The sequence below is a fragment of the Oreochromis aureus genome, linkage group 3 (genome assembly GCF_013358895.1).
Source record: "Oreochromis aureus strain Israel breed Guangdong linkage group 3, ZZ_aureus, whole genome shotgun sequence".
Lineage (NCBI taxonomy): Eukaryota > Metazoa > Chordata > Actinopteri > Cichliformes > Cichlidae > Oreochromis > Oreochromis aureus.
The window spans coordinates 5846079-5870030 of NC_052944.1; the positions used below are offsets into that span (position 1 = coordinate 5846079).

Consider the following 23952-nt stretch of genomic DNA (forward strand, 5'->3'; position numbering starts at 1 on the left):
AGACCATGGCGGACGACTAACCCACTTCTGTCCTATCTGGTTTCTCAGGGTCCAGAAACAGCCGGCACTGTTCCTGAGCCACAGAGCGCATCACAGGTGCCGGGGCAGGAGTGCTAGAAGTGTGGGCGGCCGGGACACCTGAGGCCTGACTGTCTGCTGATGGAAGTGGGATAGGTGTTCCGCATCGCTGGGGCTCCGGCACACTCCCCCTGTCCCAGACGGACTACCGCATGTAGTCCGTCTGTCAAGTGGGTATAGGCCAGCCTTTGGTAGACACAGGCTGCACGCAGACTCTGGTCAACCAAACCCTGGTTTGCCCCAGGGTATTGTTAGAGGCTGAGTGGGTGGAGGTTAGATGTGTGCATGGGGACGTCCACAAATATCTCATGGTGCCGCTGCGGATTAAATTTAAGGGCAGAATGCAGTTATATCGCATCCCTGATTTTGGGAACCTTTTGGGGCAGTATGTGGGGATGCGATCATGACCGTTAGTAGCGTGTAGTGTGATGCGGGGTCGAGCGACACTGACTCTGGAGTCAGGGTCGGGCTGAGCTCAGGGCTCAGGGCTTTCCAGGGTCTATGGTTCACCCCACGGGAGATTTCCCATTGGAGCAGTAATGTGACCAGTGTTGGTCAAGTTACTTGAAAATAGTAATTAGTTACTGATTACTTCTCCAAGAAAGTAATCCCGTAATTCCATTCTTCATATTCCAGCATATAAAATAAAATGGAGGTCCCATTTGAGCGCATTGGCATGGACCTCATTGGGCCATTTCACCAGAGTGTACGTGGCTATCGCTTTGTACTAGTTCTGGTGGACTATGCAATGCAATACCCAGAAGCAGTGCCGCTGTGCACCATTTCTGCAAAGAGTGTGGTGCAGGCGCTGGTTCAGGTATCCCAAAAGAGATACTGACAGACCAGGGCACGTCGTTCATGTCTCGCGCACTAACAGAGCTGGACGAATGATTGGGTGTTAAATCAGCGTCTACCATCCTCAGACTGATGGGCTGATGAAGCGGCTGAATAAGACTTGAATAAGACCATGATTCAGAAGTTTGGATGTTGCTGCATTGCAACAGCATTTTGCAGATGTGTTCTCCGCCTTTACGATGCTCACAGAGCACCATTTGGAAATGCAGCCTGGCGTCACGGTGAGTTCACGGCCCTTCAGGTTACCTGAACATAAGCAACAAATTGTTCAGAAAGAATTGGCTGAAATGCTAAAAATGGGAGTGATAGAAGTGTCACACAGCGCTTGGTGTAGCCCCATAGTTCTGGTCATGAAGTAAGATGGGTCTATACGGTTCTGTGTCACTACCACAGGATGAAAAAAGTGTCACGGTTTGATGCCTAAACCCATTCCCCGGGTCAAAGAGCTCCTGGACCAATTAGGCCCTGCTTGATTTTTCACAACACTGGATTTAACCAGCCAAGTCCAAGGAAAAGACGGTCTTCTCCACTCCGTACGGTTTGTTCCAATTTGTCACACTTCCATTCGGCTTGTTCGGAGCCCCGGCCACTTTCCAGTGCCTCATGGAGCGGGTGGGTCTCCATGCCCGGTGGTATCTAATTGTAAAGCCAGACACCCCCGGGTTCGGCTCGATGTAGCTCTGACGTCAGTCGGCAGTGGGGGGGGGGTGTTCTCTGGCTCTGCTGCAGTGGTGCAGCGGGCTGCAGTGCCAAGGAGGCTGAGGACCAGGTAGAGGGGATTCAATTAATTAATGCTCCTCTTTTTGTAGTGACACAGAGGACCACTGTGTGTGTGCAGAGACTGAGCAGTCAAGGTGCCGACCAGGAGAGAGACAGAGAAGTTTACATGCAGTTATCATTGGCATGAATATCATAGCATTAGGACTTTTAATTATTTATTTGAACTGTTCTTTTTGTTTGGATGAAATGGTACAGCGTGCATCTTTAATGAGTTAGTGTACATACATACAGGCTCATATATATACATAAACACCTACTAATATTTGGTTAAATGTCCCTTAGCTCAACCAGATGTTTTTGGTAGTCATCAAGAAGCTCCTGGCATAATTCTGGCTGGATATTTGATGACTCTTCATGGGAGAATTGGAAGAGTTTGTTTCAGTTTATTTCAGTGGACTAGCTCATGAAGTTTGTTGGTTGGTTTCCTAGCACTGGTTTGGCTTTTAAGAATGTCCCACAAATTTTCAACAGGGCTGAGGTCAGGGCTTTCCAGTTATTCCATAAGCTTAATGTTAGTCTGTTTTATCCATTCATTGTCCTGTTGGAACTCTCAGCTGTGTCCGAGTTCCCACCAGCTAGCTGTTGACTGATGCTGATGCTCCTTCCGTTTCGTGCTGCAGATCGATCCCTCGAGCACCTGGGGTGGCATTTTCTCCCAGCAGGTGAGGGGGGTTTCACCCAGAAACTGTCATAATGGGAAACACAGTACAGTCACAGACAATCCAGTGGGCAGTTGACTTCCTTTGCTATCACCTCCTCAGACGCTCACTCATCATTCCCACACTGGCGATGGGGTTTGTGGCAAGGTGTGGTGGTGCAGGTGGTTCCAAGGCAGTGCCAGGGGAGACTGGTTGACACAGCTGGTAAAGTAGCAGTCTGAAGTAGCTGGCACCGTGTAAAAAACCAAACTTGTATCCAAGTGTGTGTGTCGTGCTGGGTCCCATAGTAACTAGAAAGCATGTACGTAAGTTGTTACAGTGTCACTAGGTTTGAAAACCTCCGCTTTACTCCAGCAAGTAAATTTCTTGTGGTATTTGGCCCTTTAGCTCACTATTTGTCTAGTATGATGATAAAACTGTTCCCCAGAAGTCATTTGGCTTGTCCATATGGGCAGCTTCATTTTAATCAGCTTCTTTTTAATCAAGTTAGAAGGTGTCGATGTCTTTTGGAGCAGGATCTTCTTCCTTGGTTGGCACCCTCTCAGTCTCTGGGAATCTAAAACCTGCTTCTCTATACAATGACACTGGTGGTCCAGCAGCTTCCAGTTAATAGCAGTGTTGAGCCCTGGTTTTTCCTGGATTGTTCCTAACCATCCAAGCATTTCTTCACATCTTATGGTGGCAGTCTGGGTCTTCATCCAGACCCAGCAAAGTGGCGACACACCTGAATAACTACTTACATACAGTTTTTTATTTTAACTTTGGGATTATGATCTTGGAATCTTCAGTTGTTTAGAAATGTCTCCAAGAGATCTTCTTAGCTTGTGTAAATCTACAATTGTGCTTCTTACATCTTTACTGAATTATTTCGAGTTTCCCATTGTTCTGAGCATTGATCAATCCAGTAAGTACCGTCAAAAAAATCCTTTTTTATGTTGGCAAAGAGAAGCAGTAGTTAATTTACCAGTAGAAGTTAATCATGATCACTAATGAGAAGTTAACTGGCCTTGTCTAGTTCAAAGAAAGTTGCAGCACGGTGGCACGGTGGTATGACTGTTGCTTCACAGCACTGTAGCTTCACAGCACTGTAGCTTCACAGCACTGTTGCTTCACAGCACTGTTGCCCTGGACAGCGCCTTTCTGTGTGGAGTATGCGTGTTCTCCATGTTGGTTGCATGTTCTCCCCATGTTTGTGTGGGTTCTCTCCAGGTATTCCGGCTTCCCCTCACAGTCCAAAGACATGCAGTTAGTGGGGTTGGGTTAACTGGTAATTCTAAAACACCCTGTCCAAGGTGCACCCTGCCTCTCACCCTATAGTGGCTGGGATAGGCTCGAGCCCCCCCGCCACCCTGACAAGGATAAGCGAAAGAGAATGGATGGATGGAAAGACATTGTAAAACCTTTAGCACAATTTCTTCAGAGCTTTGAGTAATATATATATATATACTAAAAAAATTTATATAACTTTTGCCACAATTAATTTTTTAAAATTATTTTTTAATTTAGCTTTTAAGGGTGTATGCTATAATCATTCCAGTGAGGAAATATAAAAGTTCAAAGAAATCATTAAAAGCACAACTACTATGACATTCATGCCCATGATAATTGTATGTAAAATTCATAACTGTATATAATGCACAAATTAAGTACACTGAAATATATCGGTCTGTTGACATTTCAGTATATGGACAAACTGTAATTAACCAGAATGTGCTGAGTGTCTTTTTTTAATATAGTTCTCTTGATTAAACACGTACTCACACTGCCTGTGCCTTTGTTCATGTTAACCACACAGAGGTTGAACTTAAGCAACTGTAACAAGAAAAAAAAAGTTTACTCCAATCCTAAAAAAATTGCTTTTTAATTTGGAAATTTCCTCAAATAACTAACTATATGAACATAATATCAAAACCAAATTGCAGTTCTTACACTTACCCAATAAATTATTCTTTTGAAAAAGATTGCATCTGATGAATTTAAGCTATTTGTTCCAATAAAATTTGGAGAGTTTAAAAACCATATGTCGGTCATGCAGGCTCTGTAGGCTTGACTGTAAACAAGCCCCAAATTTGCAAAGCGTATTTAAATATTCAGCAACCTCATGCAAAAGGATCAAGAAAACAGTTTGATATGAACGCATGCAAAAACTCTGAACATTCTCCGTCCTTCAGTCTACTCAGATATGTCTGTGTGTGTGCTCCATGTCACAAGCATCGCTGAACCTCTCTTTCCATGCAGTGGTTTGGAGTTATACAATCTAGCCACAATATTAAAACCACTGACAGGTAAAGTAAAAAATAATTGAACATCTCACCGTAATGTTGTTATGTTCTGCTAAAAACCTTGGTTTCTGGCAGTGTTGTGGATGTAACTTTGACATGTACAATGAACCTTAAGACTTTTGCAGATCAAGCACACCTCCACATAGCAACAGTGCCCCCTGTTGGCAGCTGTCTCATTCAGCTTATTCACAATGCACCTCCGCTGGAAGAAAATGCAACAAAGACTCCCCCAAAGATCAAGGATGTGCAGGCTACAGCAGATGACGTTCCAGACAGAACAAACGCCCCCAAGATCTGTGGCACCCATGCTCTGACTGCTTTGACAACACAAGCAGGTCTGTGCAATTTTAAGCAGGTGGTTTTAATGTTGTGGCTGATGATCATTATTAAAATTGATTATTCATAGGCTCTAATACAATTCATGACACATAAATGCAATTAATTATCTGCTTTTAGTCCTTCCTAACAAGCTTGTTATCTGCTAATAAGCAAACTCTTAGTTTAGCAAACTTAATTTTTTTGCTGATGTGACAAAAGTTAGGGCTTCACTTCCAGCTGGGCAACTTGTTTTAATGTTTATGTGGAAATATATCACTAATGGTCAGTGGTAAGAACAAATAGACACATCTTTTGCTCTTTCTTCCTCACCCAACTGGTTCAGGCAGATGGCCCCGCCCCTCCCTGAGCCTGGCTCTGCCGAAGGTTTCTTCCTGTTAAAAGGGAGTTTTTCCTCCCCACTGTTGCCAAGTGTTTGCTCATAGGGGTCATATGATTCTTAATATTTGTCCATATTATTGTAGGGTCTACCTTACAATATATAATATACCTTGAGGCGATTTTTATTGTGATTTTTTTTTATAAATAAAACAGAATTGAAAAGAAACCTCAAAAATGTTAAAATAAATGTAATTTTTTCTAACAGATTCAACTTGGTCTCCAAGCAAATTTAAGAAACTGTTGCTGTAACTGGAAACAAACATATTTTGTCACATTGTTTAAAATGCTGGTGGACTATATCTTGGAGTTCCAGTGGCAGTAGCTCCTTACTCTATCACAGGACCAAAGCTTGGCGCCTGTTAGCAGAGAGACAGTAAATTACAGTGTAGTAGTTGACTCATATTTATTCCTTTAAAATCAGAGTAAATGACTCTGAGGGCTCCTGGCTATGAACGAAATGTTGAATTAATATTATGTATGTTTTTTGAATTGTTTAAATAAATGTAAGAAAAATATAAAAGACTCCAAAACATTTTGTGTTTAAAAGTTTTTTTTATTGATTTTGGTAACAGAAAATAGAACAGCAGCTTCTATTATGTGTAAGGTTTCAGGGGCTCATTAACAATGCATCCGTGCTGTCTCTGTCATCTGGATCCATTCTTGAATGGTAAAGCAGTTGCCCCCGTTTTTTCCTGGAAATATAGAAACACATATTATGCTACGAATTTTGACTTTTGTGATCTATTAGTTACCACATATAAAAGTACAACATGCACTTTACTGATTGTTCCCTTACCTGGACAAGAACTGTAGAAGCCTCTAACCAGCATCAGAGAAAACATCATTCCTCTAAGCATTCACTGAATCCATCTAGCATGTGCGATTAATGGTTTAAGCCCACTACCTGTACAACAAAGCACTGGTTATGAATAATGGGATATTTAAGACAGTATCTATAATTCAGAAAAGGTTTTCTTGGGATCTACAACCTGATTAGTTTAGATGAAACATCACTTATTTTTCTGAGTTACAAAACACAACAGTAAAGAATATTTTTTCTACTTCTTGTTTCTGTGCTTCATAACTTCACTTTTATTAAATGATTTGTTCAAGTGCTGATAAATTGACAATTGGTGTTCTAGTGTTAACTAATTTAATTAGACCACTGGGTAAGAAGTCAGAATAAGTAGGGTTTTACTTTTTTTATCTCTCATCAAACAGAAAAAATAGAATCGAATAAAATAACTTTATTATCCACATCAGTGGAAAATTGTCTTCAGTTCACGAAGCCATAAACAAATCAAGCAAATAACTTCACATCAACCCACATTCACACTTTCACACATGCACACATACAAAACTTCAATACAACAACAATAAAAACACATCACAGCATCTCATTATTCAGTATACCAGTTGCTCTTTGCACAATTGACCCCTTAGAGTCGTCCTATAAGGTCATCCTGAGAGCGCTAATTCAAAGTCAGAATAAAGAGGGTGTTCACAGTCAGCAACAATAGACCGAGCTTTCCTAAAAACAGCCTTATGATACAGTTTATCCAGCGAAGTTTGTTGTCCACCAGTAACTTTTCCAGCGGTTCTGACAATCCTGTTTAGTTCTTACTTGCCACAGTTGGGTTACCATACCAGACTGAAATACTCAACATAAGGATGCTTCTAATCTAGCTCACTTAAACTCTTTCCAACACGTTGTGGTTCCAAAGCTTCTTAACATCCTAATAAGAAAGAATCTGTGATTAGCTTTCTTGTAATAAATTGTGTCAGAGACCGGTTAACGTGATCGCCACGTGCCAAAAATGAGAGGATTCATCATGACAAGAATACAGAATAATCTTCAAATTGCTAATAAAAAACAGTGCATAAAAAACACACAATTAAACCTGCATAAGAAAACATAAGACTCGCTATGGTGAGCACTGCGTCAGCAGCATACAGCCACGCCCCCTCCCCTTACATGTCCCATTTTGTGAATGCAAAACTCTCCAAAACTGCAGCTCTCATGGGATGTTCCTGGTTTGGAATCCAAAGTAGTCCAAAGAAGGCCAGTGGTGAACTATTAAAGGTGTCATGGGTGCATAAGGCTTAATCATTCACGTGGGGAACAAAGACTGGCCTGTGTTGTCCATTTCAACAGATGTGCTACTGTGGTTCAAACTCCTGTTTCTGACAGAAAGGTATCAGAAAGCACAGTAACCCCGGGACATGTTGGAGAGATCATCTCAGGAGTAGGTGGTGAGAGGGAGGTCTGAGCTTCTCTGCTGCTGCCCCCGTGACCTGACGTGGCTGCATGACTTTTTGTTTTGCTATTTTAAATTTCAACTTTTATTGAACACGTTGCAGTAACATGCTTTCAAATTATATTTGACACGATGCGAGGTGCCACACAATTAATTGGAAAGATTAATTTTTGAAGAATGTGATAAATGGGATAAAATGCCTTTGTTATTAATTTTTGACATTTTCCATTTAACTGTTCTTAAATTTAACTTAATATCTGAGTGTTTCTTAGCTTTAGATTAGTCAGTTAGTCTAATTGTTTATATGCACATTATTTTTTCCTTTCTGTTGGTAGGTGGCACAGTGCACTTGCGGCAGGATAGTGCTAACATGTAAGCAAGCTAGAAGACTGGCAATCTTGCTGAGTATCCAGTTAGGGAAACAACACATTAACAAGAGAATTCTGAGTAAAACCAAAGTTACTTTCTCTAGTAACTAGTTACTTTGAAAGTAACGACTCACTTGACGTAACTGAGTTACCTTTGATAGAAGTAACTATTAATGTAACTGAGTTACTAATTTAAAGTAACTTACCCAACACTGGTTACTACAGCTGGGAACCTGTAAATACATCAGTGTTTTATCAGTATGTTTGATTTTTTAAACTGATTTATTGTAAGCAACATGAATGTTAACAGAGGGAGGATGTTGCTGAAGCACACTGTTGTTTTCGTTAACAAGCTCAGTATTTTTCTTGCTTTGTTTGTGCGGCGATTTCTCCAACATTTGTGTTGATCACCATTACTGACAGTCTGGTATATTCGGTAGCTTTGTTAGGAATTGTTCCCGCTTGTCTACGCCTCTGTTTCACAGAATAGCAAGATGTGGTGATAGCAGATTTGGTCAGCAGGTGTCACTGTGGAGATGGGTTTCAGACTGTTTCAGAAAATGCGTCACGAAGCCTCACTTTGCCCATCAAATAAATATGTAAACACTGTAAATGGACGGATTCTTATCTAGCACTTTTCTACTCCCCCAGAGCTCTCAGAGCACTCCAATTCATCCTTCAGGTGATACAAAATACTACAGCAGGAGGGAGAATATTTCATTGGCTCCCTGTAAACTCCAGAATTGAATTTAAAATCCTTCCCATCACATACAAGGTTTGAATAGTCAGACCCCATCTTATCTAAAAGACCTTATAGTACCATACATACAGTTAATTGCTTTTGAGTTAATTGCTGATTAGGTTTTACATTTTTTGACTTTGGATAGTATAGAGTAGGGGCGTCCAACTCCAGGCCTCGAGGGCCGGTGTCCTGCAGGTTTTAGATCTCACCCTGGGTCAACACGCCTGAATCAGATGATTAGTTCATTACCAGGCCTCTGGAGAACTTCAAGACATGCTGAGGAGGTAATTTATAGGGGTGGGTTTCAATAATCGATTTTCCGATTAAAATCGGTTTTAGCTTGAATAAAGCAAAATCGATTCATTAAAATCCTGAATCGTTATTTAAATATAAATGTATTTTGCCAGAAACATCAGAATCTCAGGTTAAACAACACAAAACTATTTCAACAACCAAAAGCCAATGTTGGCTTTCTCACCCGACAGCACGTACACGGACACGCCGTCGGGCTGAAAGACGACACCTCGCTGATTCTGAAGCTGCAAGTTTCATCACTCTCTAACCAAAACTGACTGAACCAGCAGCAAAAGAAGATCCAAACTACGCTTCACATTTCGCTTCACATAAACATCGTGAAGCGAAATGACTTTTGCTGTTTTGCTTCCACCACAATAAAATCGCACTTCCTGCACAGCTGTCTCTCTCTCTCTCCCCCCCCCCTCTCTCTCAGTGTACTTCAAGAACAGTTTCCCATCTCAAATCTCTGTTTTCTGCATTATTACCCACCAGGTCTACCGGTGTGTTCAGTGCTGTCAGCCTCCGACAGCAAAGCCTCATTTCTGCTGTTCAATACTGAAGAAATGTAAACTTTTTAAAATGATGCCAAATTGTAAAACTCTCAACTGTGTCTCTAATCAAACCTCTGTAACTTTGCTCTGCTTCACTTCAGCAGCATCAGGTAATGTTCATATACTGAGTCATGGTTTTCTTCTCTCTTTGATCGACTGCAGAATATTTTTAAGGTTATCTGCTATAAAAAGCCAGAACAGGAAAATCTCCTTCGTGTTTCTGTGTTTTATCCTCAGTTACTTTGACACAAAGGCATCTGCCTTGATGCTCACACCTCTGACGAAGTCTCACAACTGTCAGTACTGATAAATGATCAGAATTATAATATTTCTGACTGTCTGTCAAAATGGAATCAAATCGTGGATTGAATCGAATCGGGACCTTATGAATCGGAATCGAAAAGATTCTAGAAATCAGTGACGATACCCAGCCCTAGTAGTTTAGCCATTTAAATCGGCTGTGTTGGATCAAGGACACATCTAAAACCTGCAGGACATAGGCCCTTGAGGCCTGGAGTTCCCCCCACCCCTGGTATAGAAGATAAGAAAGCTAGATCCACAATGGAGAAGAATTTGAAGAAGAGATGGGATCACTGGAAAAAGGAAGGGTATGTATCATCTTCTCTTGGGAGGCCAATACCCAGGAGTGCAGCCATATTCCAAATAGAGAATCAAGCTAAAGAAGAATATGAGCAAGAACACACAGAAGTGGGAAGGGGAAAAGATCCCCTCAGGGACGGCAGGACCGGCTGTGTCGTTTCCCAGGAGAACATAGTCATAATAATACTTGGTTTTTTTGTGGTATAAAACTGTATTACCTGCCCGCGGAGTCATCCTGTTTGTGAAGCAGACCGTAGGGATACACTGAGGTCCAGCGTGCTTTACTTTTTATTAACTATCTCCTACTCTTAGGTAATATTCTCAAGAAATATAACATCCAATTTCACTGCTATGCAGATGACACCCAGCTCTACTTATCTTCCAAACCGACAGCTACTCTTGTGCATAGACCACAGGAAACTCAACTTTCAGACAATAAAGGATGCTTACATGCTTCCTACACTGGAAGACACCTTCGCGGCTCTCTCTGGGTCCCAGTGGTTTGCTGTGCTTGACCTAAAGTCTGGATATTATCGGATCGCTGTAGAAGAAGCAGATAAACCCAAGACAGACTTTGTCTCCCCTTCGGGCTTCTGGGAATTTAACCGCATATCTCTGTTTGGGAGGTCTGTAGGGTTGCCACGATTAGTCGACTAGTCACGATTACGCCGACGATTTGACTAAGTTAATAGTCGATGCATCGTTTGAAGCTTTGTAAGATCATAAAAGACACAGGAATAAGTAATAGGCGGTCTTTCGCTACTCAGGTTAAATATGATATATAAGTGACTTAGATAACTTAAACATGTTGTTGTTTGGCTTTTTTTCAGTGTTCTATTTGTTCCTGAGTAAACCAGTTTGGCTGAGATTAAAGTTATAGTTTTCACACAGCTGAATAAACGTCAAACAGAAAACTGATTAAACAGATGGTCGAGAGTTTGCTCCAGTGTCTTGTTATATTTTAGATAGCAAGGAGCAGACGGCTGAGTTTATTAAACTCCACCGAGACAATCCACAAATTTTATTAACGGTTTAATTAACCATCATCTTGTCTTTATTTTTAGTTAGCACATATCTTAAACACTTCAAGCTGTAAGCTAATGATAGTTATATAAGAGCAGATGCATGCTGGTGCAACAAGCTGTACGTTTTACGTCCAATGGATGCATGATCTGATTAGTTGACTAATCGCAAAAATAATCGGTGACTAGTCGATGGAGCTGGAAAATGGAGCTGACACATTCAGAGAAAATCTCTGCCCTTTGTACTTGGCCAATCCCTCGGGATCTCAGAGAATTGTGATCTTTTCTTGGGTTTGCTGGATATTATCGAAGGTCTCTAAAAGACTATTCCAGCATTGTAAAGCCCCTCAATGACCTGACTCGGCTATCCTCAATCTACCTAAAGGTTTAGATCAAGAGACAGCCAAGACCAATATCACCCTCCCAAAGAGCTTTTTGGGAACCACTGGACATTAGCTTGCCAGCAGGCATTTGAGTTTCCAAAATGGCCTTTGAAGTAGAGAGGAAAATAAAGGCCTGTGGTAGATGTGTGCGCAGAAAGGCGTTCCCTGACAGAGCCACACCGTTAGGCAACATCAGTACTACAAGGCCACTTGAACTCTCTGTATGGATTTCATCAAACCAGATGAAAGTGGAACCAAAGACATCATTTTAATCGCTGATCACTTTATTAAGTATGTGATTGCCATAGCGACATGCAATCAAAAACCCAGCACAGTGGCCAAGTGTTTATGGGACATTTTCATTGTGCATTACAGGTAATGCACAATGAAAAGTTGCACAGTAATCAGGCACTTGACTTCAAATTCTGCACAATAAAAAAGCTCTGTCAGATGGCTGGAATACGTAAGGTTTGAATTACTTCCTATCATCCCAGAGGAAATCCAGTGGAGTGATTCAACTGCACATTGCTGGACATGCTAGGTACTCTCCAAAACAAACAACACGTCTCACTGGCATGATTTTGTAAAGCCCCCTGTTTACACATACAATTCCACCAAGACTGAAATGACTGGGTTTGCAAACTTATCTTTGGTTGTCAGCCTCCACTCCACTCCAAACACTGCATCAGGACTACTCCCTTGAGGCTATCTCTGCACAGACAGTAGTGACAAGCCTGTGAGGCAGACACAAAGACGTAGGCCAGCACATGTCTCAGTCCAATTGCAGACTCTGATCAATTCTCAGAGGATGAGGATGAGATTTTCCCCAATTACTGGTTTAGAGACACTCCCAGCTCTGAGACACGGCAAAGAAATGCAACCTGATTTACCAGTGTCTTCTGGGGTAGATGCACAACATGCCAGAATTTTGTCCTCCTGTTAAATGTTCTATTTTTCAATATCCAGACCAAATCTCACAGACTGACCTGTCATGTAACTTCCCTGTTGACAGTCCAGATTCAGTGACTCTTCCGGTGTCTGATAGTCATCGTCATGACACAGAAATCGTGATTACCGACCAAAATCCACCACCAGAGCTGGAGACTGAAAGAGTTGCATCTTAAAGTGATTGTCATGGCTTGTATTCCGGTTTATCTTCTGTTGCTCCAAACCTGTCTACGGATGTTGAAGGGACAGATTGAACCGAAATGGGGTTATCAAATGAGTTCCCAACAGATGAATCTCCCGATGAAACTTAAGTAGACCAGAAACGGGCTGGAAGTCTGTGGGTTACCTTCAACAACACCAGCCTAATGCCAAATCGGCAGAAGGTGCCCCCTGCTGCCCTCTTTGGCACCCAGAAGTGTTCTGTCTCTGTACCTCAGTACCACAGACAGCAATCTAAGGAGCTCAGAAAGAAAAGCATCTGGACTTCTTTAAGTTTCCTTGAAGACGTTTCGATCAGCCAAGGTTTTGGGTGAGCCCACTGTGAGACCGAGCCCCACCCTATCATGTGATTTACTGAGGTCAAATGGCCCAGGATGTGAGGGGGCGTTGAGGCGTCTGGGAAGGATCTCAGAACTGGATTATAGATGGCAGACAGTTGGTGTTGTAAGCCCCGCCCTCTGTTCAAAGATGGCCGTTCACAGTGGACATAGATGGCTTCTTTCACTCCTCTTTCAAACCATCTGTCTTCTCTGTCCAAAATGTGAACATTGGCATCCTTGAAAGAGTGACATTTGACCTTTAGATGCAGATGAACAGCTGAGTGTTGCTGTCACACACTGAGGTTAATTATGGCATTCCAGTGCTGAGACCCATTTTATTTACATTATATGCATCTTGAAGAATGTTTAATCATCCAGGTAAGAAGAAATGTTCGTCTGGACATTTTCAGTGGAAGAAACATTTTATGACTCATGACTCGAATGAATCAAATGTAATAGAAGGAGAGTATATTTCCCCATATTGACCTCTCTTCACTGCTACCTGCACCCCAATAGAGCACGTGGCTCTCAGACTGCAGGCTCACTTGTGGTTCCCAGGATATTTAAAAGTAGAATAAGAGGAAGACCAGCTCTCTTCTGTAAGACCAGTTTCCAGTTTCGATTTGGGACACAGACAGACTCTCTACTTTTAAGATTAGGCTTAAAATATTCACTGTTCAACTCTGGCTCTCTTCCACAGTCTATCTTTTGTCCTATATTCCTCTGCTTTCTTCTTCTCACCCCACCCCTAACTAACCCCTTCAGTTTATTACATGCCTGCAGAATCAGCCAGCAACAAAATCCACTCATGAACAATTTTATAAAATGAGAAAGTTTTTTGGCACAAGACCTGCACCACCATTAATTATTTATTAATAATTACACAGAGTTACAGTAATTAGCTACATTTGAATTATTTTCTGTTTTCTGAAGTATGCATGGATATTTTGGCATAACATATAGGAAACAGCAATATCACTAATATTGCTAACAAATGTATTATTCTTTCCCTCTGTCACTTCCTATTCTTGGCCTTGAGGGTGATCATAACCTCTCCATAACCTCACATTAGGAAAACCTTCAAAGCAATCAGAAAACCTCGTGAACAAAATGAATCCTTTTGACTAATAATGAATAACAGCTTGTCTATAAAATGAATGAGGGTAAAGGGGAGGCAGCGATTGGTGTGGGGGGATGGGCTTGGATTATCTGTGTCATTACTGCCGCAGCGTTCAGTGGGTGTTATAAATACGATGAAACACTAGAAGGTGAGAAAACTGCAGGAATGACAGCTTTGTGATTTGTATTTTTGGTCTGCTCTGTCCAATTTCAGGTAAGAGTAAAGCCGTGAGTTAAGCAGTTTGCTCAGTTACAAACACAGTTTTAATAAGCACTATTTCACAGTAGTACATCTGGACTGAGGGATATCTGCAAGCAATGAAAAACTATTTTCTTTCTATTTAAGTCTTAATGCTTATCTGAAGTTCATACTCTGTCAAACCTCAGCCTTCCCTGAACCATCTGTTTAGCTTCTTTAAAAAAAACCTCCACTCCTCTTCCTTCTTGCAATCCTACTCCCCCCCTCTCTTTTTTTTACTTCTCTCCTCTTTCACGCCCTCTCGTCTTTCCTCTCTGTTTGACCAAGCTGCACTGCACCACATGTACAGTCATTAATTTCCAAGGACAACGCTGCGTGCGCGTGAGTGCGTGTGCGATGGCCCTGTCAGGTATAGTAGGGAACACAGAGAGCTAAGAAATAGTATGCACAGGCATACACAGGGGAGGCTGAGAAGAACAGGGGAAAAGAACCACAGAAACAAGATCAGAAAACAACGGAAAAGGTAGGTATAAGTACACATAAGATAATGCAGGAAGAGGAAACAGGTGGGAGCACAGCTGGAAACTATAGACATAATGAGGTGGAGGGAAAGTAACAACACAAGACGCAGAAAACAGCAGTTACAACAATAAAACAGGAAGAAACAACTGAACAGGAAAAATACCTAACTTAGGGATGAGAATCGAGAACTGGTTCGTGTAAAAGGTGGTTCCTGGTAGTCCAATTCCTTGGAATTATGGGTCTGCCTGCCTATCAATCCCGCTTATCGTGTCAGAGGAGGAAAATAGCGACGCAGTCTGGAGCATGGATATGGGCATTTATTTTTATCCATCCATCCATCCATTCACTTCCGCTTATCCTTTTCAGGGTCGCGGGGGGTGCTGGAGCCTATCCCAGCTGTCTCAGGGTGAGGGCAGGGTGCACCCTGGACAGGTCCCCAGGCTGTCGCAGGACATTTATTTTTATTGCATAAAACAAATGAGATACATGGTAAAGGACAAAACTGCATCCGTGGCAGGAACAGCTGCATTATGCTGCTAACACAACTTTGGTTCTTTGCAAGCATCTGCCAAGACAGCATGCTAACGCTAAGCTAGCCAAGAACCCAGAGTGAAAGCTGAGTGAAAGCTGACCCCAGCAGCCAGGACCTTACCCAGTCGGGCTGCAGCCTCCCTTTCTACCTGTTCACCTTTCTAAAGCAGAATCACCATGGCGACAGCTTTTATCCTTGCTTTGTCTCATCTTATCTCAGCTTTGTATTCTACTAAGAAAAATATCTTTGAGTCCTCATTAGGGATTTGTGTTGTTGTTTGGGGTTGTAGCCTCAGGTTTATATTGTTAAATGGTGATTATGAGACAGAGTCTGTAAGTAATTAAGTAAAGTACTGCATTACATTTAAGGTGTTCTGTGTAATACGTGTAATAATTTTGAGTAATGACTCCAACAGTGATCACAACAAAGAGGGGAAACACCTCAACAATCATGCACAAACATTTGACCCACAGCATGCATTTAATTTGCATGAATGTAATGTCTTTATTGCTGCTTAGTGACGGTGGTGATAAGAGAATCGATAAGGAATCAGAATCACTAAATTCGAATCAATTCCCGGCGTAACACTAATATCTAACCCAACTCATAGGCTCTGCATAGCTTATGACTCTAGACAGAAATGTGCTGACTTCTTGTCACCTCTTCATCCTACTTTCTCCTGCCAATTCAACAACTTTCATCCAGCTGTTCGACTGTTCTAAACCTGCCAGAGGTGTAGCCTTATGCAATTGTCCAAGTGGCTACTTTTGTGTCTTTTGCAGTTTTCTGTTAACTGCTTTAAGTCCCATACACCTGTAGTGGTCCAAAACAATTTGGCACCAGGACAAATCAACAGCAGACACATAATGCAAAAGAAGCCATTGCTCACACCACATCCAGCTAACCAACTTCACTTCCTGGAGCACTTGAAGTCGCCATCCTCAGGCAAGCGGTAGTGAACGAGTGAGTGCCCGTGCTTCTTCAAGTGCCTCTGCTGTGACGATGTGTGAATGTGTGGATAACATTGAATTGTCCAATCAAATTCTTAAACAAGATAGGCAGTCCATGCCAACTGGTCAGGGATGCACAAAATTGCAGCCTGAGGGGCAAATTCAAAGCTCCAACAGACACTCAGGCTCAGACCCCCATGCCTGGAAAAAACTGCAGTCTGTCCAGAGACTGCCATTTGGCTGTTACATAATCATATTATTTGCAAGAACTTAACACAGAATGTAATCATGTTTGGCCAACAGGGCAGGCAACATGATGTACAAGCAAACTCATTCATTGCAAACTTATTTGCAATGAATGTCATATTTTTATAGTTGTTAGTAATGGATTTTTTTCTTGCGATATTTTTATGGGAGTGGCGTCCTAGCGCCCTCTATTGACAAGCCAACATTGCTAGACAGGGGAACATGGAAAAACAATGAACAAACGCAGACAAGACTAGGACACCAAGTAACACAAAGGGAACTAATGATTACCAAAACAAACCAGGAAGAGAGCCAATAGAACACAGCAGGCAAAATACAACAGTCGGATGTGTTGGTCGTGTGATGTTCCCACACGTTCTCTCTCCCAAAGCGTAACATTTACATATGCTAGGTGACAAATCATCGATATCTTACGCTTCTGGGTACCCAACACGTCCCTAGATTACGAGGTCGGAAAAACGAGGAAACATGAGAACTGTTTGGAATGAATCTAAACATGTACGTTCATTTTACTTAGAAGTATATGGAAAACACTATCTAACATCAGTAAAGTGCTGGTTAAGGTTAAGGTTAGGGCTGGAATACATGGCTGGAACCTGTATTACCGTGAGAGCATCAGTCAACTAGATTTCATCCATAACCCAGCGCGTAGCATAAGAACGCGGAAGGTCACCTTTCGCGTTTCTCCGGAACGCCTCGGGACGTGACGAATCGTCGGGATGTTACACCTCGGGAGTGAGAACAGGCTGGATGTTCTGTGCTGGGTTTTTGTTTGTTTATTTGTTTGTTTTCCTGGGCTGTCTTTCTCCTTAAACACCTGCACCAGGACAATGATCCAAAACCCAACAGTAAGTCTACTCAAAACCATTAAAAAGAAAAAAAAAACAAAGGGACAAAGGTTTGGGAGTGTCCTACTCAAATCCGAAAACCAGAAAAATCTGACTGAGATGCTCTGACATCACCTTACACTGGATGTAGGATCCACTGTAGCTGGATTAAAATAACTGTGATAACTATAGTGGGACAAAATTCACTCAGACACGTGAGATATCAATTACCAGTTATAGCAACTGCTTGACTGCCAAGAGTAATGCAACCAGTTTATAGGTTTAGTTTATGACTTTTCACACGAGAGTTCAGTTTTTAGCTTTTTCAATTAATAAACTGCATTTTGTATTTGCTCTGATTATCTTTGTCTAAAATTACAAATTATTTGATGATCTGAAAAATGCAAGTGAGGAGGAAAATACTTTTCACAGGACTGTATATTGCAGCCTCCACCTGCACGTTTTAGTTGCATCGTTGTGAGCTGATCAGCACAGAATAGACATGACTTTAAACTCTAAAGACTGAACATCAATAATGTGTAAAAACTGTTAAGCATGAGGTCTCTGTCGGCTAATTGATATTACAGAGGTCTGAAAGTCCTTTAAAACAAGCACAAATCCATTAGCCCACTTATGCAAGAGCCATGTAAATAGTCACATGATTAGTTATGAAACATACAACAAGCACACAATCAGACACTAGAGTGGAATCATTGGTGATGAGTTGGTGAGGAAGCAGCACAAGCACGAAGTATAAAGCCTATCACTGTAACGAGCTGTGCACACTGACTTAATCACTTTAACCTGTTAGGCTCACGCATGATGACACGCTTAACTAACTGAACCCAGGGTAGTAGACTATGAGCAGATCTCTGTCCACATAACCGTCCTGTGTTGACGTCCACTGCCTTTGTCAGAGACACAGAGTGTTAAAAAGAGTGTTGACAAAAGTGGACAGAAAAGGATGTCCATGTTGTGTTTTCTCTCACTTGCACGATTAATACAATAATGCCTCCTCTCTTTCAACTCCAAATACCAAACTGTCAAAAGAGATCAGCTCATATCAGAACCTCTCTCTCTATTTAAATCAGCTGGAGGCGCCGTGTTGTCACTGATCCTTTTATGCTGCCTGTGTTAAGTGGAACATGTCATCGCTGATGGTATGTTTTATATGTACGAGTGTTGAGCCATACCTTACTAAAACCACTGAATAACATGCAGACTCTGTTGATTTGTCACAGCGTGTGTTTGTATTTGTTGATGCAGAAAATGTAAAAGTGTTTTTATAGATGTCTTGATGCATTCTCAATCATCCAGGAAAGTAAATCTCCAAAAGTTGAATCTGTTCATCTGGACGTAGCGTTTTGTGGGAGAAACGTTTCGTCACTCATCCAAGTGACTTCTTCAGTCACTTGATGTTTCTAACCTTCTGTCTCTTTGACGCCTGTGCAGCCTCTAGAGCTCAGAACACACACCGAGAGGAATCGTTAATTTTTAAAGCATGCATTTTAAAGTTAAAGTAGAGCCTCCCTCATTAGAAATAAACAGCAACACTGAGAGTGCATGCAATATTAAAATAATTAATTTAATTAAAATATTATTTTACCACTCGTGCTAGTAAACGATTTTCTGCAACATTAATCTCATGTGCAGCAGTTTGCATTTTACCATTTTATTTTTAATGTTTTTAAATAGTTATTACAACTTTATTATTATTATCTTTGACTGAAGTGGGGAACATTAGCATTAGTGATCATGGATGTTTTAGTATTTAATACCATGTAAATTCAGGGTCAATATACTGATGATGATACCAATACTTTCAACTTGTTAAGCCATCTTGTGTGTCATGATAGGAGATGAATCATCATCAAGTCTGAACCCATTTTAATGACCATTGTGTGATTTTTACTGTCCAGAATAATTACTTAAAACAATAAAATATACCTTTCAGCTTGCTTGTATTTTTGGAGACCTGGAATGTATTCAGTTCAATTTAATTCAATTCTCTTTATATAGCAACAAATCACAACAACAGTCACCTCAGGACACTTTCTATTGTAATGTGAAGACCCTACAATAATGCAGAGAAAACCAACAATACAGGACTTGGCAACAGTGGGAAGGAAAAACTCCCTTTTTAACTGGAAGAAAACTTTGGTGGACAAACTGCAGAACAGAGTCAAAGATGATTAAACACTAACGATTAAATGCAGAGTGGTGTGTAAGCTCATAGAGAGTCAGCAGGGTCATGAAAGCTGAAAACTCAGTAGCAAGGAGCCACAAGTAAGCCTGTAGTCTTAGAGTAACCTAGCTCCACTAGGGTGATCCAAACACGACTCCAGGATTCCTCAGTGTTATTGGCACTGAAGGTAATTCCAGCCACAATAAGCATCTGGTTAGACGCAATAACCTCAGTTTATCTAAATGTAGAAGCAGGAAATTAGAGGTCATCCAGTTCTTTATGTCTTTAAGACATTTCTGCAGTTTAACTCATTGTTGTGTGTCCTCTGGCTTTCATCGTCTTCTAATGCTGCTTCCTAAGGGATCCATGCATAATGTAATCAGAACTGGTCCCATCACGGGATCCTGTGGAATTTAGCTTAGTGTGTGACTTTACTTGGAAAAATAAAAAGGAATCTATTACATATGATTCAAACCACTGCACCTTTACTTCCTATGGCATGCTCTACTTTTTATAATAACATACTTTGGTCGACAGTATCAAACGCTGCACTGAAGTCTAGCAGGACAAGCACAGAGATGAGTCCAATGTCAGAGGCCGAGATCATTTGTAACCTTCACTAAAGCTGAATCCTGATGAAACTCTTCAAATAAACTATTCCTCTGCAGATGATCTGTTAGCTGTTTAACAATTAACTACTCTTTGGAGAATTTTTGGGATGAAAGGAAGGTTGGAGATTGGCCTATAACAGGCTGAGACTGCTGGGTGAAGTGATGGCTGTTTGTACTAGTCTCTGAATGTTTTTCATGTTAACTCAAGAATTTCAACTAATTTATAGTTAAGCATTAGAAAATTGTTTGAATACCAAGACAGTCAATGAATGGTAAACGTATCATTCTCGAATGATGTTTTTAAATATTTAATAAGGAAAAAAGAATGTTTCTTAATGTGCACTTTGGTGGTTTGGTTTGCCGTTATCACATCAACAGCTACTCTTGCTTTACTCCTGAAAGAATAGAAAAAGCAAGAAAACAAACCATTTGAAAGATGACCAAAACCTGGTGACAAATCAATACTACATAACTGAGTCATCAAGTAACTGTGCTGCTATATATTACTCAGTAATGAAAGGCCACACCTTTTCAGTGGAAGCCTTAATTTGAGTAGAAGAAAAACTTACAGATCCCCAAAACTAGGCATAGATCCCTCTCTGAGATGTGTGACGGTAGATGAGCTGGGCTGAAAATATACCTGATCTATATGCTGTTTACTAAGGTCCTTCTGTTATAATTATTAAAACCTCTCCTCCTTTTGGCTTCTCTCTTTAGGAGTTCCCAGAGCAGATCATCTGCATCTCCATCTCATCCTATTGCTACCATCCTCTTCTGTTGCACCAGCCCTCTGCATATTCTCTTTACTGCATCCATGAATCATGAACTTCTCTTTCTTCTGCCTGGCAGCTCCATATTCAGCATCCTTCCTACATGTCCACTGTGTCTCTGCACATGTCCAAACCACCTCAGCCTTGTCTCTCCAAAATGCTTGACCTGAGATGTCCCTCTGATATACTCATTTCTAATCCTGTCCATGCTGGTCATTCCCATTGGTCATACCCCCGACAGCTCCAGTTCAGCCTCCAGTTTATGGTAGTCCCACCATCTCTAAAAACCATCATAGTCCACAGAGAGTCCAGCCTGACCTCTTCTGTGTCACCACTGTGAACCAGAAGGGGCTCAGAGCAGATCCTTGATGTAATCCCACCTCCGCCTTGAACCCTTCTACACACATCACTCTCTCCTTGTCCTAATATACGTGTCTTGCACCAGCCAGACATATGTCTCTGCCACTCCTCGTTCCCACATACCTCTCTTGGAATGATTTCTCTAGAGCCACAAAGACACCGTGCAACTCCTTCGGACCATCTCTACACTTCAACACTCAAAGCAATTATCACATTTGCGGGGCTCTGTCTGGGCATAAAGCCACACTGCTAATTACTGCTCATCACCTCTCTTCTTAACATAGCCTCAACAACTTTTTCCTCGATGCGATGAGTCATAAGCTTTATCCCACGGTACATCATCCTTGTTTTTGAAAATTGGTGCCAGTAAAGGTATTCTCCATTCCTCCGGCATCCTGTCCCTCTCTAAGACTATGTTTAACAATGTGGTCAAAGGGTCCACTGCCCACTCTCCCAGGCATCACGATCTGGATCAACCACCTTTCCATCCTTCATCCTTTTCATAGGATGAAGGATGGAAAGGCTTTCACCTTTTATGAATGTTGAATTGATTCAGTTTGAATCAATCATCTATTAAACCACAGAAGAATTAGACTAAACTAGACCTTAATGAGCTGGTAGGTAATAAAACAAAAAATGTTCAAGAATATTAGCAAGAAAAGCCCAAAAGGTCTACATAAAGTCACTCACTGTCATTTTTAAGGACGCGGATTGTGTTACTGTCACAACTTCTCTGTTCCTCGCTGTGAAAAACTTGAATAGGTCGTCTAAAAGATGTGAGTAGAGATAGCAGGTTGACACTAACGAACTCCTGAAGCTCATTTTATGTTTAAAATGTGACAATTTCTCAAAATCAGATGAATTTTCTAAAATTAACTAAGGGCTTTTATTTTGAAATGTTCAGCGCGTTACAGCATTATACATTTTTCTGCTTATGTGACGCTGTGGATTAATAAGTATACCCTGGCCTTAGATTATGCGGACAAATTATTACGAAATTACAAAAGAGAAAAACGTAATCACAGTAATAACAATGGTATTACCGATTCGGTATAACGGGAGGACATATGCGTCGAGGAACAACAATAACAACAATAATAATAATTATTATTATTATTATAATAACGCAGAACACGATGCAGTTGTCTGTTTTGCAACAATACTACCAAGAATAGAATACTGCAATACTGCCCATTAAAATAACTCGCATCCATCCAAAACGTCATCATGAAGCGAGCCGGCCTGCTGAGCACCGCGCGCCCCGCAGCCCATATAGGATGGGAGTATAAGCTGGTAATTTTCCTTTAGACAACATATAGGACAGCGCTGAGCCAGCATCTGCTGCCGAGCCTCCAGCCCTACGCTGTTCGGGTCTTACCACAGAGGATGGCCAGCAGTAGCGTCCTTAGAGTCGGTGTTCGGAGGAGTCAGGATGGCTGATGGTGGAACGGCTAATTTAGGAGCTGAATAATTCCACCGATGAATGAACGACACAGACCAGCCGGTGTCGGTGATCCCCGGAGATTCAATACGAACCCCAAGCTCCGCCCATCCCAGTTTCCTACGTCATCATCCATACTGGGTTCACTGGAGCGGCTCAGCATCCCCCTCCCCCTCCGCTATTTCTGTGTGTCCGTTTGCGTGAGTTTGACACCATCAGGGACGTGCAGAGAATTCCAAGCAGGAGCAGCAGTGAGCCATTTTGCATCAGTGTAGCGGACATGTTTGTCCTTTGGTGGCTCAAAAATGAACTAAAGTCAAGATGCACTGCAGATAATCAGGTGCGAGCTGTGGTTTCTCTTCTCACGCTGCACAAATGCACGCATTCCCCAGTGTATGACAATTACAGGATTGTTCAACAGTGTATCACTACAGATCCCCTTAAATGTTTAAGTCTGTCATATTCAGACCTTTCGAGGTCTGAAGGGTCCTCACTAAATGACCCGGAAGGATCCGGTTGGCGGCCATAATAAGAACTGTTTAGTTTCTCGGAAAGGACATCCAGTCATGTTTGCCTCCCGTAGCATGGAATAAAACACCGTTTCAGAATTCATTCATTCAATTTATGAAAACAGTCGATATCAAAGCGTCAATAAAGTCACACAGATGATGTAAATGTTAACAAATAAAATTAGATTTTCCGTTTCAGTTTTTATAACTTGCTGATTTATTTTGAGTTTTTATTTTCTGGAGTTTAATTCATCATAAAAAAAATTCATTGTGGTTATTTAACAATTAATGATACTTTTTTATAGTATTTTTAGCATTTTTTTGAGTTTTTTTGAGTAATTTTTGAGTACTAGAGTGTTTTTAATAATTACTTTATTAAAAATACCCTATCAACAAAACTAAAAGAAAACACATTTCAGCGCTCCAATATATCGTTTTATTTCTAACAGTGTATTACCGAAATGTGTTATTGAAAAATAAACATAAACAAACACACAATAAAAACAAGTAAAAACAGAAATTATATCCTTGAGAACTGACACATTAATACTGGATTAAAATAAAAGCGAGTCCTGTGTCCT

At 41.2% G+C, this 23952-nt stretch overlaps 1 protein-coding gene across 4 annotated transcripts in view; it reads right to left on the bottom strand.

The window, feature by feature from the left end:
- nat16 (N-acetyltransferase 16) overlaps positions 1–23020 on the bottom strand; it is a 34654-nt gene extending 11634 nt beyond the window's left edge. The window contains exons 1-2 of one of the 4 annotated variants that reach the window (XM_039603906.1): positions 4308–5339; positions 4134–4184 (exon numbers count right to left, since the gene is read on the bottom strand). The gene's annotated coding sequence lies outside the window, so the exon portion shown is untranslated. Of the gene's footprint in view, positions 1–4133; positions 4185–4307; positions 5340–22799 lie in introns of those variants that run through there. The other 3 variants (XM_039603895.1, XM_031740945.2, XM_039603902.1) reach the window with 3 other exon arrangements.
- Positions 23021–23952: the final 932 nt, after the last annotated feature.